This window comes from Cibotium barometz, chromosome 8 (assembly GCF_041138505.1).
Source record: "Cibotium barometz isolate CiBa-2024 chromosome 8, ASM4113850v1, whole genome shotgun sequence".
NCBI lineage: Eukaryota > Viridiplantae > Streptophyta > Polypodiopsida > Cyatheales > Cibotiaceae > Cibotium > Cibotium barometz.
This window is the reverse complement of record NC_141053.1, coordinates 8,164,196-8,182,854: the sequence shown is the minus strand read 5'-3', so window position 1 is coordinate 8,182,854 and position 18,659 is coordinate 8,164,196.

The window sequence follows — 18,659 nt, the reverse complement described above, 5'->3', positions numbered from 1 at the left end:
TAAAAGTGTTATTCCTACTAAAGTTGTCTTTATGCCTAATTAGATGCGTAAAGAATCTTTATATCAAAAAATTAGAATTCTCCTACATTCTATTAATAGATGTGATAGGAATCAGATAGATGTAAATGGATGTGGGTATGGATGTGGATGTATGGATGTAGATGTGGAATGTGGATATGGATGTATGGATGTGAATGTGGATGTGGATGTGGATGTATGGATGTAGATGCGGATGTGGATGTATGTATGTGGATGTGGATGTATGAATGTGGATGTGGATGTGGATGTATGAATGTGGATGTGAAAATGGATGTATAGATGTAGATGTGGATGTATGGATGTGGATGTGGATGTGGATGTATGGATGTGGATGTATGGATGTGGATCTATAGATGTATGTATGTGGATGTGGATGTATGAATGAGGATGTGAAAATGGATGTATGAATGTGGATGTGAAAATGGATGTAGATGTGGATGTATGGATGTGGATGTGGATTGGATGTATGAATGAGGATGTGAAAATGGATGTATGAATGTGAATGTGGATGTGGATGTATGAATGTGGAATGTGGATATGGATGTATAAATGTGGAATGTGGATACGGATGTATGGATGTGAATGTGAATGTGGATGTATGGATGTGGGTATGGATGTGGATGTGAATGTGAATGTGGATGTATGGATGTGGGTATGGATGTGGATGTATAGATGTAGATATGGAATGTGGATGTGGATGTATGAATGTGGATGTGAAAATGGATGTATGCATGTGGATGTGGATGTGAAAATGGATGTATGGATGTGGATGTGGATATGGATGTATGAATGTGGATGTGGATATATGGATGTGGATATGGATGTGCATGTATGAATGTGGATGTGGAATTGGATGTATGATGTGGATGTACGAATGTGGATGTGTATGTAGAATAATGAATGCGAATGTGTATGTAGAATAATGAATGCAAATGTGTATGTGAAATGATGTGTCGTCGATATGAGTGAATGGATGAGATGTGATGACATGTGAATTGGGATGTGAATATATGATATGTGATGTGAATGAATTTGAGGTGATGAGATGGAAAATGATGTGATTGGATGAGAATGAGTACACATATGAATGGAATGTGGAATAAGTAATGTAGACTGATGAGGGATAATGTGGAAAGACGAGAGTTCAATATAGAAATTGTATTTGTGAGGGATAATGTGGAAAGACGAGAGTTCAATATAGAAACTGTATTTGTGACCTGTTTGTAAATGACTGTTTTATGTCAAGAATGCTGGGGAAGCATTTTGACCGTCATTTTATGAAGGTACTATCCAAGATGAAATTCCCCCACCAGAAGATAGATTACGCTCCGAGGAGGCAGAACTTGAGGAAGATATTGAGTTAGTACAGGAGGCAGAGGATTCGAAGTCGATGGATATTGTTGCTCTAAAGACGTCAACAATAGTGGTCTAGTATTGCCACTGCTGCCCGAATTCGTTATTGATAACAATCATTATGTACTGTTGGCTGACATTCAGAATATTTTCAGCTGAGGGAAGATTTTGCTTTATCTCTCTTATTGCCAATTTTTTGGAAGAGGGTAGTGGTTTTGTCTTGGAAGATGATGCAGATGACTTAGCATTGGAGGAAATTATAATAGTAAAGAGTGTCTTAGTATTTGTTTGGGCAAAGCACATAAATTCAAAGAGGATGGATTTGTGCCAGATGATAAAAGTCTATCTTGTTAATGACACTCCTACTTGACATTACAAATTTGAATGTACTCTTTTAACATAATTAATCAAGAGCCTTTTGTTCGATGCAATACTTTCAAAAAACAATACAATGTATACTATCTTCCAAGACACATTAGTTGAGTGAGAATAGAACAGTTGAAAACATTATATTACAAAAAAGGATTTCTCATTACATAATCTTAAAGAGTCTTTTGATTTGTACAGTCCATCTAAATATGGAATCAATTATTCTTCCAAATAAACATTATCTGCATTACTTTCTTCGAAAGGAAAGGGTGATATCCATGTTCCCATCGGATTGTACATAGCCTTCTCAGGGGTATCATCAATTAATAATGTATTTGTGGGATTATATGGGTGTTGGGGATATCCACATAGTGCTTCATAAGTAAGGGCACCCCACGTTTGTTGGGATCTCCGACTTTGTAATTCCCTGTAGCACTTGGTCCAAAGCTCTTGGGCTGTCTTTTAAGTAGCAATCCATTAACATCCAAGATAATAAGCCTCCTCGGTGTCTGGAACCATTATTGACATGATTCTAATCAGACTGAATATGATTGAAGCTTATAATCATTGTTAAGGGACAAAAATAGCTAATAGAAACAATTCTTAAAATTGAGTTGGTTACATTACATCAGGTAAATTAGGCTTGGGATCTTCATCAAGCTTGGGATCCTCACTAGCCTTGGCATCCTCACATCAGACTTAGGTTCTTCATTGTTTGCCTCCCCTACTAGGTCCTGCCTCAGCCTCTGCAGTGTCTGCTTCTCGTCTGTTTTCTCTTCAGGCTTCGGCTCTGCCTCTTCAGCTTGCTCTACCTCATCAGCCTTGGGATGTTCAATGTTAACCTCCACATTGGACCTTGGCTCTTCCTCTATGTGCTCAGAGGGCTTTGCCTCGTCCCCTACAACCTGAAGGAGAACCTTGACGTCTGCAGGATCGAGGAATTTTGGGTGGTTCTCCTCGGACATCTCTGTGCTATTCTTTAGTATTAATCGTATCATGTCACTCTGGTACCACTTCACATAGTTACTATCATAATTCTGTAACGCAGTCTGAAAAAATACAATTCACAATGTCAGACCGCAAATCTAGCTAAATCAATGTCCACCCAATGATTCTTCCACTTACCTTGGACATGAAGGGATTCATGGAGAAGAGACTCTGGAGAATATATTCTGCATATATCATTGAACTCCATCCATAGGAGTGTGGGTCTCCTTGCTTGGGCACTTGAACAGGCTTGGCCTCTGATTTGTATAGTTCATTGTCTCCATATAGGGAACCAAGAACATGAAGAAGCCTTTTTATACACCTACATAATAAATAAGCTTTTACAATAAGATACATTGCCAACTTCAAGGAGCCATGGATACTAGAGAAAGGTGCTTTAAATGTTTACTTACTATAGGCCTAACTCAAGATGTGATCTTGGTACTGAATTAAGAGTCCACACGATTCTCTTATCCAATTCTATAATGGCAAGGCTCTAATGGTTCTTGTAAAAGCAAAAATATCTAAAACTAAGGCATTCTCTATCTATTAGATGTATATAACTAACAAGATAGAGGAGTAACATACCCTGATTCGTATGGAAAAATTAATACAGTAACCTCCATCATGTTCAAATAGGTGAACCACTTTTGAATCTCTTGATGGAAAGTACTCCTTCTTCATAGCAGTGGTGCCAGCTAAGAGTTGAGAATAAACACCTCAGAGCGGCTCTCACGCAGAAGCTGACTGCAAAAACAAGGGTAACTCATTGAGGAAAAAGGGAAGAACTAAAGACGAAACTACCATATCATCAAAAAATGCAATTCGGATACCTACTTTAAACAGACGTATAGGATAGTATCTGTGATCTATGATGTCCTCTCCATCAAAGTTCTGACATCCACAATGTTAAGAGAGAGCTGTTGCTTACCATCTTCCATATTCACAAAGATAAAAATGCCCCTCTACAAGTTTCTTAGTATCTCAGGTTGACTGACTCCAACTCTTCTGTTTCTTTGATGTACTGTTCGTGGAGATTCTTTGGGTTCGATTTTACTTGTTGATCCTTGTATTTTCTTGCCTTTTGCTCTTCCTCCCATCTGGCGTCCGATTCTGCCTTGGCTCTTGTGTTAATATCATGTGCAATATCTACAATTTTTATTTTATCCTGAGGAGCTCTTGCTGGTGGAATCATGAGGATGTTTTTCATTTGTGGGTCTATAATCTCTGTAGGGTGTAGAAGCTTCTCATACCTCCACCTAAGTCTCTTCAGTGTCTCACTATCCTAGGGCATTATAGTCATCCTATGTGTGTGGGCACACACAACACACAGGTCATTGAAGTACTCTACGAGAAAGTCTTTAGCAGAAGCCTCCTATAGACAGAGCAAGGCTGTCCTCTTCCACCTTGCGGATAGGCTCCAATTCTCACATATAGACCTACACACCCACCACTGGAACAGGAGTTTGGGAATACATAACTCCACACAATTCTGTGCCTTCCTGATCTTCTTCACCACAATGTAGAAGTTCTGTGAGAATCTCCTTGTTCTGGCCTGTTTCAGAATATGAATAGGTTTTCCTTTCCTTGGCTTCTTTTGAGAGGCATCCTTTGCTGCTAATCCAGGCCCCTTACCCTGTGTGTGTGTGTGTGTGTGTGTGAGAGAGAGAGAGAGAGAGAGAGAGAGAGAGAGAAAGATTGTGTCTGTTTGTTCCTGCATGTCTATGTGTCCATGTGTGTGTGTGTGTGTGTGTGTGTGTGTGTGTGTGTGTGAAAGATTGTGTCTATTTGTGCATGCATGTCTGTGTCTGGGTATCTGAGTGTGTGTGTGTGTTTGTGTGTGTGTGTGTGAAAGATTTATTTGTCTGTGCATGCATGTCTGTGTGTCTACGTATCTGAGTGTGTGTGTTTGTGTGTGTGTTTGAAAGATTGTGTCCGTCTGTGCATGCATGTCTGTGTGTCTGCGTATTTGAGTGTGTGTGTGTGTGTGTGTGTGTGTGTGTGTGAGAGAGAGAGAGAGAGAGAGAGGAGCAAGCAAACTTACATGTTGCCATTTGCTTTTTGGTTACGTGGGCGTGGATGCTCTCTTTTTGTCTGTTGCTAGAATCTCTCTCTGTCTGTGGGTTCTTGAAAAATCGAGATACTCTCTCTCTCTCTCTCTCTCTCTCTCTCTCTCTCTCTCTCTCTCTCTCTCTCAAATACAAGAACCGTCAATAGTGGCATGAGGATTAAAAAACTTTAAACGAGCCCACGTGTGTAGTAATAATGGACACGTGTGATGTTCACAATTGACACGTGAGGTTTGTGAATATTAAAAACAACTCTTTTTTTATTCCATTTGTAATTCCATTTGTAACGGTGTGCCTGAGAGAGAGAGAGACAAAGACAGAGATAGAGATAGATCCATCGAGCACGATAGCTATCCATCAAGCCACCGATAGCTTTGGTATGTGTTTCTCTTGCACACACTCATGCACGTGCACACACACACTCACAGTGTGTGTGTGTGTGTGCGCGCGCGCGATGTTTTTACGATTTGGTGCAATAAGGTGCTTTGAAGCCAAACTGAAGAGCTCTCTTGTGCCAAATCGCAAACACATACACACACACATAACTAATTCATGCTAGTGTCTTACTTCTCAGAAAAAAGAAAGCTTAAGTGGGGAGTCACTGCGCTAGATCTTGAGTTTAGTCCTGCGGATAGGAGCGACATACGAATGAAGTCTGCAAAGCTATTGATGAGCACAAAGAAAATATCTATTGACTTCACCACTGACAACCCTACAGAAGTTATGGCAAGGATAGATGAGCCACATCTTGTGAGGAGGACAGACAGAAGATCAAGGGTTTCCAACTGTGGAGCCGAGAGAATCAAGTTACCCCGTTTACTTCGTAAAAGATCATAGTGATGAAGAACCCCATTTAGAAGACAAGGATGCAGAGGCAGATGAACAAGAGAAAGCAGGTGTTCTTAGTCTAGTGTCCCTTTCTAAGAGACTTGCTCGCACCAGAGTCTCTGTGTTAAGAGGGATTTCGATTTCTCAACAGAGGCTATTGAAGAGATGCCAAAGAGGAAGAAGCAGAAGAAGAAGGAGCAACATCTTAGCATTGAAGAGAAGGAAGATTTTTACGAGAGCAAGAATCTAGCTCTAATTGATGAGAAACTCTTCGATTTTGTCTGTAACACGGGAGCTACTGAAGACTTTCACATTATTAGAGAGATGTTTAATAAGCCTTTGCAAGTGGAGTCCATTTTGCATCAGCATGCAGAGTACCTATCGAAACACAGGGAAGATTTCAAAAAATTAGTATCCAAAGGAAGGCTACTCTGCTAAATTATCCGGCTTACATACACTTGTTGGATTGTGCACTAAGCAGGAAGGCAAACAGTTTTCTATACAAGAAGTACCAAGAACTACCATCTTCCTACAAGCCTTCTTGGTGTACCTTGCACTTAAGTTGTTTGCAGGCTGTTATATGAGCCATTTGGATTCCTCTGCTACCTGCAATGTCTCTATAAAGACCTTCCTGAAATGGGTGAAGAACTATTTTATGAAGGTACTATCCAAGATGAAATTCCCCGAAAAGATAGATTACCCTCCGAGGAGGCAGAACTTGAGGAAGATATTGAGTTAGTACAAGAGGAAGAGGATTCAAAGTCGATGGATATTGTTGCTCTAAAGACATCAACAATACATAGACCATTGGATGTAGATCTCTTCAAAGTGAAGCAGTGTGGTCTAGTATTGCCAATGCTGCCAAAATTTGTTATTGATAACAATAGTTATGTACTATTGGCTGACATTCAGAATATTTTCAGCCTGAGGGAAGATTTTTCTTTATCTGTTGCCAATTTTCTGGAAGAGGGTAGTGGTTTTGTCTCGGAAGATGATGCAGATGACTTAGCATTGGAGGAAAATTATAATAGTAAAGAGTGTCTTAGTATTTGTTTGGGAAAAGAACATAAATTCAAAAAGGATGGATTTGTGCCAGATGATAAAACCTTCATGGAGCTGCAAGCCAAATATGGCTTTGATAAGTTGAATGACTCCACAAAGGAGTTTATGAACAAAGTAGGAGAAGATACTAAAAGTTCTATTAACCTTTGGCAAGACCAACTATTCGTGAGATGAGACTCAGGCTCTCTCTCTCTCTCTCTCTCTCTCTCTCTCTCTCTCTCTCTCTCTCTCTCTCTCTCTCTCTCTCTCTCTCTCTTTATGTATATGTGTCTCTATGTGTGTGTGTGTGTGTGTGTGTGTGTGTGTGAATTTGATATGTAGACTTATGTTTCCTTAATTATTTTGTTTTGCAGAGTACATTTGAAGTCAGAGATAAATTTTTGCAACACCATAAAAGGGATATTGTGGCCGAGATGTAGCTCTCTCTCAGTATCTAAGCAGATTGCCTACAACAAAGATTATAGTCTACCATAATGCCATGAGGAGCCAAGAAGGGAAAGTTACAAATTTTGTATTCAAGACATTGTCCCTGTTCCTAGGTGCAATGATTATTCCCAAGAGTTATGAGAAGATTATTTTGATAGAGAAGTCTAGTGCCTTAGAAATTTTTGGATGCTACCATGGTTATGCCGGCAATCGAAGGGGTTACTTTCATACATATGCTACAGTAGCATTGTCTCTAGGCATAGAGAACCTAGAGAAACTAGAAGAGTATGGCAAACACCGTTTGCTAAGGTATAAACGAAAGCCAGATTCACTGGAATTGCCAAAGTCATTAGAATGGAAAGATACATTGTAAAAGACTTATGTGTTACATCTATCTGTCCAACGATGATTAATAAAAATCTTTTGTTCTCTCCATTTATTTTGTGCTTCTATGGCATTTGAGTTTTTAAATGCTTCAGAACGCTTCAATCTCTTCCTTTCCATATGTCTAAGTGTCTACATCATTTTGGATGACCTCAAGGTTTCTTTTTTATGTAGTTGTTTGTAGTATCCTTCTATAGAACCATTGGAACACTTCTTGTAGACTGTCTGCCTTACTTTTTCCACCACCATGTTGTGTGTGCCTGAAATATGCATTTCGGGCCGCCATATAGTGTGATTTCTCGAGTCCTTGTGTGTTCCAAACGCTAGGATCTCCGTACTTGTGATAAAGTAAGGCATGTGGTTGTAGAGAATATGCTACATGAGAAAACATACAATGCAAGTTAGTATCGATTGCTAGCTAGAAACATACCATATGTAGTGTGTAATGTTGGTGTCAGTCCAAGCAGCTTTGAACGCTTGTAAGTTGTCTTGAAAGCTTTTTTTGTCTTGCTGGGAGTAGTTGACTTTCTCACACATTTAGAACAGAGTATCAATTGAACACCAAACATCTGCTTTGACATTCCTTGAAGCACCTTCATGGTCTTTCACTGCGTTATGAAGCTTTTTCCAATGTTGGTATTCGATTCGATTTGTGTAGGTTGTTGTATATTGATTTCCTAACTTTGTAAGTTTGTGTTGTTGATTATTCATTGGCTTGGAAAGAAATCTTCTTGCCTTAACACCTCTAATGGAGGGTTCACTGGAATTTCCTTTTTATTTGATGACATTAGTGTCCTTTAGAATCTGGACATTACCTCCATGTAGTCCAATTTCTGATAGCACCTTCTCCAATGCGATGGTCCACACTCCAAATGAGAATAAAAGAAACCCACAACACACAAAACTATATTACATATGATAAATCCCTAATAGACCAAGTTGTTTGTGTGTGTGTGTGTGAAGTGGCCCAAATCCTCCTTTTGTAGCTTTAGCTCCACAACAAAGTGCTCTGCTAATGTAATGGTGGTGTGGCTGAGAGCTCCTTGAGAACTCCTCCCTGCTCATTGAGGCTTTGAGGCTTGCATGTGTAATAAAAATGATGAAGGTGAGCCTCAAACTGAGGAGATGAAGCTTGACGAACATTTTTTTTGTTTTTTGCTAGCCAACTAATCAAACCTTATGCACGATGAACAGTGTCGACGCTGATGAGTGTTGCGCCGCTCTGTGCTTGCTGGTTGAAGTTCTACGCTTACTGCATAGAGAGAATTGACGTTTGCTATGTGTACATAACTAATCCTTTAGAAAGGCACGTGTTACTGAGCCATTAGGAAGGTGCACAGTTGGACACACTTGCTAAGTGTTGAAAGAACAGTAGAGGGGGAGGAGACACGTACACAGGAGCAAACCCTAATGTATATTGTAAACCCTAACCATCGAGGGAAGCCATCTCCCTTCTCACACAATGCATAAAGCCATAATCCATAATACACACAAAACACTATGAGTTGTGTCCACACACATCTAACCCTAGCTAATGTCCACACACTATGACCAGTTGGACGCAGTCATTTATGTCTCACACATGTTCCTACCTAACATGCCAGCACATAGCAGCTCACACTGACATCGAGCTTGAATCTCAATAGCCCCTCTCAAGCTCATGATGTACTGTCGATGAAGATGTAGATGAGCTTGGGATATCAAGGCTCTCAACACTCCCCCTCAAGCTCATCCCATGTACTCCCAACATAGTACGGAAGTACTCAAACTTCTCCCTGCTAAGTGGCTTTATAAAGATGTCAGCCACCTGCTCATCAGTCTTCACATACTGTAGATCAACTGTACCATCCAGCACTTTCTCTCTGACAAAGTGATAATGGACCTCTATGTGTTTGGTCCTCGCATGAAACACTGGATTCTTGGCCAACTATATACTACTCATGTTGTCACAAATGAATGACAACTTTGCCATCAATAGGCTCACCCAAATCTGCCAAGAGATTCTTTAACCATACTGCCTCACAAGTAGCAATGGCTGTACCTCTGTATTCAGCCTCTATACTAGATAAAGCAACTGTAGGTTGCTTCTTGCTACTCCAACTCACCACGGCACTTCCAAGTGTAAAAGCATAACCACTAGTAGACCTCCTGTCATATGAGCTACCTGCCCAATCAGCATCTATGTAGCCATGTATATCTAAGCCTTTACCACTCTCATATAGAAGACCATAATGTGCAGTGGTCTTTACATATCGCATAATGCATCTCACTGCATCCAAATGAGGTTTTTTGGAGCTTTGCATAAACTGGCTTACTAGCCCCATAGCATAACTCAAATCCGGGCGTGTGATAGTCATGTAAATGAGACTACCAACCATCTTTCTGTACATAGATGGATCATCCAACTCCTCATCACCATAATCAGCCCGCAACTTCACATTTTGCTCCAAAGGTGTACTCATAGGCTTACACCCTGTCATGCCATATTTTGCCAACATATCCAATGCATTTTGGCATTGTACTAACCATGTACCTACATGGTCTTTGATCACTTCATTCCAAGAAAGTATCTCAACTCACCAAGGTCTTTCATGTCAAATTGCCCACTCAATTCTTTCTTGACATGCATCACATCTGTACCATGATCACCTGTGATAATCAAGTCATCCACATAGATGACAAGTAAAACAATCCCATGATCTGTCTTCTTCACATAGAGTGAAGAATCTGCTATAGAAACCTGAAAACCAAGAGAGATAAGATATCTGCTCATCTTATCACTCCAAGCACGAGGTGCTTGTTTCAAACCATATAATGCCTTTTTCAATCTGCATACATGAGTGGGATATCTTGGGTGTACATACCCTTCTGGCTGTGCCATATACACTTCCTCTTGAAGATCGCCATTTAGAAATGCATTTTTGACATCCATTTGTTGATGCATTTTCCATCCATTACTGCAGCCATAGCAATGACTGCTCTTACTGTTCCCATCTTTGCCACTGGACTAAACGTTTCATCATAGTCCAAACCTTGGGTTTGTGCATAACCCTTAGCTACCAGTCTTGCTTTATGTCTTTCAATGGAACCATCAGATTTGCACTTCACTTTGTAAACCCATTTACAACTAATGACATTTTTATCCTGTGGTAATGCAACCAAATCCCATGTATAATGCATTATGAACCAATGCGTCCATCTCAACATCCATGTATAATGCATTATGAACCAATGCGTCCATCTCAACATCCATTGCTTTCTCCCATACATGCTTTCCAATAGCCTCTGTATAGCATGATGAACCAATGCGTCCATCTCAACATCCATTGCTTTCTCCCATACATGCTTTCCAATAGCCTCTGTATAGCATGTAGGTTCCACATGCTTCACCATAGATGTCATATATGCATAATACATAGCAAAATCTCGATATGTCAACCTATCAACGGGATATCTGACTCTTTGGGATCTCCGCAATGCCTGCGGATCACTCTGAACACCTGTCACTCTAGCATGTGGTGGCACATATCTATCCTGCCTAGCACCAAAACAACAGCAGCAGGTGTGCATAGTTGGCTTGATGGATCGCTGTCGTGCGCTTGATGGATCTATCTCTATCTCTATCTCTCTCGCTCTCAAGCACACCGTTACAAATAGAATAAAAAAAGAGTTATTTTTAATATTCACAAACCCCACGTGTCAATTGTCAACATCACACATGTCCATTATTACTACACATGTGGGCTCGTTTAAAGTTATTTAATTATCATGCCACTATTGACGGTTCTCGTATTTGAGAGAGAGAGAGAGAGAGAGAGAGAGAGAGAGAGAGAGAGAGAGAGAGTATCCCGATCTATCAGGAACCCACAGACAAAGAGATATTCCAGCGAGCGACAGACAAAAAGAGAGTCCAGCATCCATGCCCACATAACCAGAAAGCAAATGGCAACATGTAAGTTTGCTTGCTCCTCTCTCTCTCTCTCTTTCTCTCTCTCTCTTTCTCTCTCTCACACACACACACACACACTCAGATATGCAAACACACAGACAGACATGCATAGACAGACACAATCTTTCAAACACACACACACTCAGATACGTAGACACACAGACATGCATGCACAAACAGACAAATCTTTCACACACACACACACACACACACACTCAGATACCCAGACACACAGACATGCATGCACAAACAGACACAATCTTTCACACACACACACACACACACACATGGACACAGAGACATGTAGGAACAAACAGACACAATCTATTTCTCTCTCTCTCTCTCACACATACACACACACATAGAGTGAACCATGTATAACACAGACACACACATGGACACAGAGACATGTAGGAACAAACAGACACAATCTATTTCTCTCTCTCTCTCTCACACACACCCACACACATAGAGTGAACCATGTATAACACAGACACACACATACAGTACACTCATAGAGAGAGAGAGAGAGAGAGAGAGAGAGAGAGAGAGAGAGAGAGAGAGAGAGAGAGAGAGAGAGAGAGAGAGAGAAGTTTGTGCAGTTGCATGCGATATCCAAATTGCACACACTTACAAACACATACATATACACTTATCTCACATCCACACACACACACACACACACACACACACACAGAACCATATACAACACAGACACAAACATACAGTAAACCCACAACGAGAGAGAGAGAGAGAGAGAGAGAGAGAGAGAGAGAGAGAGAGTAATAGAGAGAGATTTAGAGATAGTCAGAGAGAGATAGATTACAAAGAGCCCTATTCATAAGTGTTATTGTGACCCTTTCCGTCTTTTTCTCCTTGATAATCTCGCACTCATCAAGCGTGATGACAAACTGAAGTACACCTCGTACCTCCTCAAATGTAATATCATAGAACTCCACCATTCTCTTTTGCAAGATCTCCAAGTCCATGAATATATTGTTGTGTTCATTGTAGAATATGTTGGGCACACCTTCTCCCTTAAACTCTCCTACAATGTGGTATGAGTGACCAATATAGTGAAGCTGTCTGTTCTATGTTTAATTCCTCCCTATGTCTCCAAACTTTTGTAGGTGTTGGAAGTAGCTTTGCTTTAATGCCTTTGGCCTTAAGGAGGGATGACATTGACTTCTGGATGGCACTTTAACCCTTACAACTGACTCCACTTGAATCCATGGCGTATTGAATATCTGCAACTGAAACTGTATTGTTGGTTACAAATTCTTCCACTATATCTCGTTGAACCACCTTGAACTTCTTCTCTTTTATCATTTCTCTTGCCATTCTTGATGTCACAAATGGTTTTAGTTGCTTTGCTGTATTGAGATTGGGATTAATATTCTCTTTGTCAGGATGTATGACAACCCTACAAATACAGCACTACTCATTACTAACGTAGAGAACATATAAATCCCAAAGAAGCCCAACAAATAAAATAATATTAATTGCTAACATAAAAGACATGTGAATGGGAATGCATTCAGTGTAATCTTACCTTATGGCTTGGATTCTCTTCTTCAGGCCTCCAGAACCGAGCCTCAAGTTCTTGACATTTTTAAGCTTTCTTTTTCGTATGCACCATATCCAATGATTGTGTCTTTTTCTCTATATTTGCGGAGGTCACTTCTTAGTTTATTGATTTGACATTCTTGTTTTTCCAATCTAACTTTGTGTGTCTTGCATTCACCAGACAAGCCAAGAAGCTCATTTGCTAAGTGTTGTGAATAATGCCTTTCTCTTTCTTGTATGTAAGAAATTGACTTGCAATATCCTAGTAAGGCTGTGGTGCCATCACCTGCAAAACGTAACAGAGTTGTGGGATTTGAAAAGGGAGGATGTGAAGCAGTATAGGGGTCAATAGTAGATGGAGCCATCACACCAAAGGTCTATGTGTTGCTTCCTGGACAACCTCATATGATCTTTAACATCTAATGAAAGCAATAGTTGTCCACTTCTGCGTTTTTGAATGGGCGCATACGCACTATCTAGATCAATGTGCAGATGGTACTTAATCTTAATGCTTTCATGATTGGACTCTTCAATAGAATGAGTGTGTACATTGTAGTGTTCTAGGAATGAGTAAGTATACTATATGATGTAGAGTGAAAGAATAGGACTGGTTATGGTGAGAGAAGGCTTGTATTTGTCTTTTGAAATTGGAGATGAAGGTTCTAATTCCCTCCAAACTGTCTTCCCTGAAATAACCTTATTCTTGCAGTTTTGAATGTATCATTTCAAATAAGGTTCCAACAAACTTTAAGACGGTAGCTACCTTGGAGAAAATTTACCCCTCTAGCTCAGAGACTACACTTTTATGACTTTTACATTCTCTTTATTTTAATATTTCAAGATTTTTTCTAAAGAGAGAAAATAAGAATCGACCATTTTCTTACAAGGCCCTACGAATGACCTCCAAAATGTCCTAATGTGGGCATGAGCCAAACCATGCACTACCTCCTCATGTGAAAAACCCTCTGTGTGTATGATGATTTAGGATATTAATATAATCATCAGCATCATTCACTAAAGAATGAATAGGTATCCTCACATGAAAGATTAATGGTATCATCTCCTAAATCATCATCTATGGCATCCCCAAGGAAATCCAAGGTCATCCTCATAAACATGGTCTATCTCTCCCATCAATAATGCCCCTATGTGACCTATATCCCATGATAAATCTATCTCCAACAATATAGGATCTAAGAAGATGTCTAGATCAAATGCAAGTATCTCAAGATCTATGCCATATGATCCACTATGGAAATGATCAATATGCATAATCCTACTACAATGTCTCACATGAATGAAATCATCACTACTCTTATGCACTATCCTTGACTGCTCAAATACATGAACTTTAACCACACAAATGATGCCAGGAATGCTATGAATACTAGTAGTGGTCATAATGATATCTACACAAATAGAAATCCTAGAAGAATAGCCTACACTAGGAACTCAAGTCTATGCTCATAGGTGTCTCTGTCACTCGTATGCAGAGTATCACTAACCTCAAGTGTGCTAATGGATACATCACTAATCAAATGTACACTATCCCCTCTAGAATGTCACCACAATCAACTAGAGTATCCACATGATCAGTAGGGAAGATGATAGGTTCAGAAATGTCGATGCTCACTACGCTCACTGCCATCTCTACCCTTGAGATCATGCCCACATGATCTGACTCACACACATCACTATCACATATATCATCATCATGTGCATATGTGTTAGTGACATCATGTGCATGTATATCACTATGATCATGAGCATGTGTGTGTGATACATCAATGTCATCATATGTGTATACGTGTACAATACAACATCATCCATCATCCCCATCATAATATACAACGAATGAGTTAGTCTAAGTAAATGAGAATCAATGAGAAGATGGCTAGTCGATGTCGGGGGTGAGTCGTAGAAGGTATTGAGGCCCATGCGAACACCACTGTGATGGTGCCATATGTGTAAACATGCACTACACATGTCGTGGAAAGACTCCATCTTGTCACACCATGACTCATAGGATGCTTCTAATAATCACGATCCATCATTTGCCATGTACCATCCATATCTACATGTACATCATCAACATCTTCACACATCATCCATCCATGTCGAAACTAATCATAAGTCATGCCTCTGGTGAACTCATAAGGGAATCTCGCCCATAACCCAAACCACCATCTCCCATGATGTATCAAAATCCATGATCATAGTCAAGTCTCAGAAACACCAAATGTGTGGATCCTTACACAACAAGGTGGATGTATAAACTCCCAAAAAAGTGTCCACAATGCACTAATACACGTGAACAAACACTAATAAAAGCACGAAATTGTATGAACGCTTCCCACAATGCACTAGATCCCACCATAAATGATGGTCCACACTCCAAATGAGAATAAAAGAAACCCACAACACTCAAAACTATGTTACATATGATGAATCCCCAATACACCAAGTGGTTTGTGTGTGTGTGAAGTGGCCCAAATCCTCCTTTTGCAGATTTAGCTCCACAACAAAGTGCTCTGCTAATGTAATGGCTCTGAGAGGAGCAAGGATGGCTAAGAGCTCCTTGAGAACTCCTCCTTGCTCCTTGAGAACTCCTCCCTGCTCATTGAGGCTTTGAGGCCTGCTACCAATGAAGCACTCTCCTAAACCCTAAACAAAGAAAGAGAACAAGAGAAACACCTTAAAAATGCCTACAGAAGTGGGTTGTTTTGTGCGATCTTCACAGTAGCTTTTGGTCATATGCTATAATAGTTATAGGGTTTTCCAAGACTGATCAACACGTGTTACTGCTACATAAGGTTTCCCTAGAGAGATTTGTATGAGATTAGCCACCATGAGCAGCAGAGAGAGGCTGCTCTATGCTAAAGTGAAGCCAACTACAATGAAGATCATAGCAGTAGAGCCCGCTCGGTCGCTGGAGAAGGGGTGATGATGCACTCTGTGCTGCTTCACGGAGAGGTTGGAGGGCTTTGGCTAAGATATAATTCCAGAAGAGAGGTTAGAGAGCTCTGACTACTGTGCACCCCCAGGAAGTAGATCCATCACTCACTCCAAGGCAATGTTCTTGCCAAAGGCCTCCGGATAGGATCACCAAATCTATAGTCTACTAGATCACGGTCAAAACTACTTGAAAGTAGCTGAGCATGTGTTACTTCTGAAGCTACCGTTGAAGGCTCTCTTCTCTACTGTGCATTTTATTAAGAAGAGGCAACCTTAGCGTTTTTGCTCCAGCTTGTAGTAGTTGTGGTTGGGTTTTGCTTCTCAAAGGCCTAGAATGTGGATCAGTTTGCCAAAAAGGCTCAGAGCTTTGTAAGAGATCGATGATGATCAATGATCCTTCTATTTACAGCTTGCTGTTGTACTCTGCACTCATAAACTGGTCAATAAGCCTTCTCTTTGTAGCTGTGACCCTGTGCCTGCTAAGCTCTCTCAAGTATTGTCGAACCTTGGTGTTACTGCAAGCCAAAATCTCTTGGTTCTCTTCAGACTTGATATGTTTGCTTTTGACATTGACTTCACTTGTACTTGTCAAAGTAAGTATTGCACACAAACTTGTTAAGTTTGCAACCATAACTGTTTCCTAAAAGCTCTTCTCATGCTTACAATTGTTTCCTAATAGCTCTTCTCTATAAGAACATCAATCTGCATCTAACCTAGCAGCATGCATGTCATCTGTGTCCTTTAATGGCTAGTAGCCTATATAACTCAGCCTCTTATTATCACTTGCACTATGCTTTGCATGCTACTCTTCAATATTATGAATGGAAAACTAGAATCCCTTGGTATAATGGAAGCACATTCGCCTAACCATTGGTCTCAATTCAAATATGAGAGGGATTGTACTAGTTTTACAGTATTTTGCACAGCTTTAGCATGTGTCCAAACATCAAATCTTTCACCATGTCAACATGCATGTTGCATTTTCAGTATGATAGATGAATTTTATTGATCAATAGCCTTGAGAATGCTTGCAGAAGAGCAATAGAGCTAAAACTTAATGACTTTCTTGGTTTTGTTATTGCTGAGCTATTGCTGTTGTATGTTGATCTTGGCCAATAATGTTGAAGTTGGGACCAAGATTTTCTTGAAATTGCAGAAATCCTTCAATGTTGATGAAATTGTTTATGATGCTGTTTGAAATCCTTGTAAACTTGACAAATTTGCACTAAGATTCTTCAAAGCTTCACAGTACATAATATTTTCTTGAATCTGTATTTTGCTTAGAAATCTTCACAATTCTGCAACATAAACTTATTCAAATCTAAAATAGAAATGTAAATCTTGACAATGGCTCTATAATAATCTACACAAAACTATAATTTGCATAGAATTGTAATCTGAACAATAGCACTGCGCTGATATTGAATTTTGTACTCAAATCTGTAAGGAAATTGGAATAACTCTACAATGGATCCTCAATTTGTCGGTGGTCGATGTTGAAAATTCCACCAAAACCTGCAACATTTGTAATTTGTCTCTAATATCTTGAAAACTAGTAGCTTTCTTGATGAATCTTTCACCAAAACTGCACAGCAATCAAGAATCTCCCAACAAAAAATGCAAAGAACTTAAAGGATCTTGTAAATGATAGTAGGAAACTAGGGTTTATGTGAAGATTTGATGAAAATAGATTCTAATTCATGCAAAAATTCTCCAAAATTCAAGAAAATCAAGAAGATTTTCAAGAACATCAAGAAATACAAGAAAATCAATAAAATGCATTTTAAAAGCTGTGAAAATTCTTAATCCGAGAATGATTAACACTAATCATGATCAAGAAAATGCATTTTGAAAAATTAGATTAATGGTAGTTCAAAAATGATTATCACTAATCATGATCAAGAAAATGCATTTTGAAAAATTAGATTAATAGTAATTTAAAAATGATTATCACTCATGAAAAAAAATGTAATATGAAAATTGGATTTAAAAGAATAATTCAAAAATGATTATCATCTAATCACTCCCTAATTAAGGATTTAAGCCAAGGGCTTTGATACCAATTAAAATGGAGTGACCATAAAGCTGCTTCGGGATAATCATTATGTTGATTAACATGTAATTAGCAAGAAATCATGTATAATACTACCTAAGTGATTTAGCCTTTCACTTAAGGATCGAAATAGCTTTCCATAAGCTAAGGTTTGAAAGCATGTACATCCTATGGGTAGTGGTGGACTTTTCAGCATCAACCAGGTACCATGATCAATTCTATTATATTACAATATTGATTCACATGCAAGAAGGATACCTTTACATTGCTAAAGACCTCAGCAAAGGAAGAGGAGGTTGAGATCATTTCTCTCCTAAAGGATTATAGGGATTGCTTTGCATGGACATACCATGACATGAAGGGAGTTCCTGCAGAGGTAGTACAACACACCATCCCCATGTGCTAAACCAGTCCAATAGTGACCCTATCCAATGAATCCCAAAAATGCAAGCATTATTAAGGAAGATATTGATAAACGCATTAAGTGTGGATTCATCTATGAGATTGAACACTCAGAATGGGTCTCACCCATTGTGGTTGTGCCCAAGAAGAATGGAAAACTTAGAGATCTCAAGAAAGTGAATGCTGCCATACGTAGGGAGCACTACTCCTTGTCATA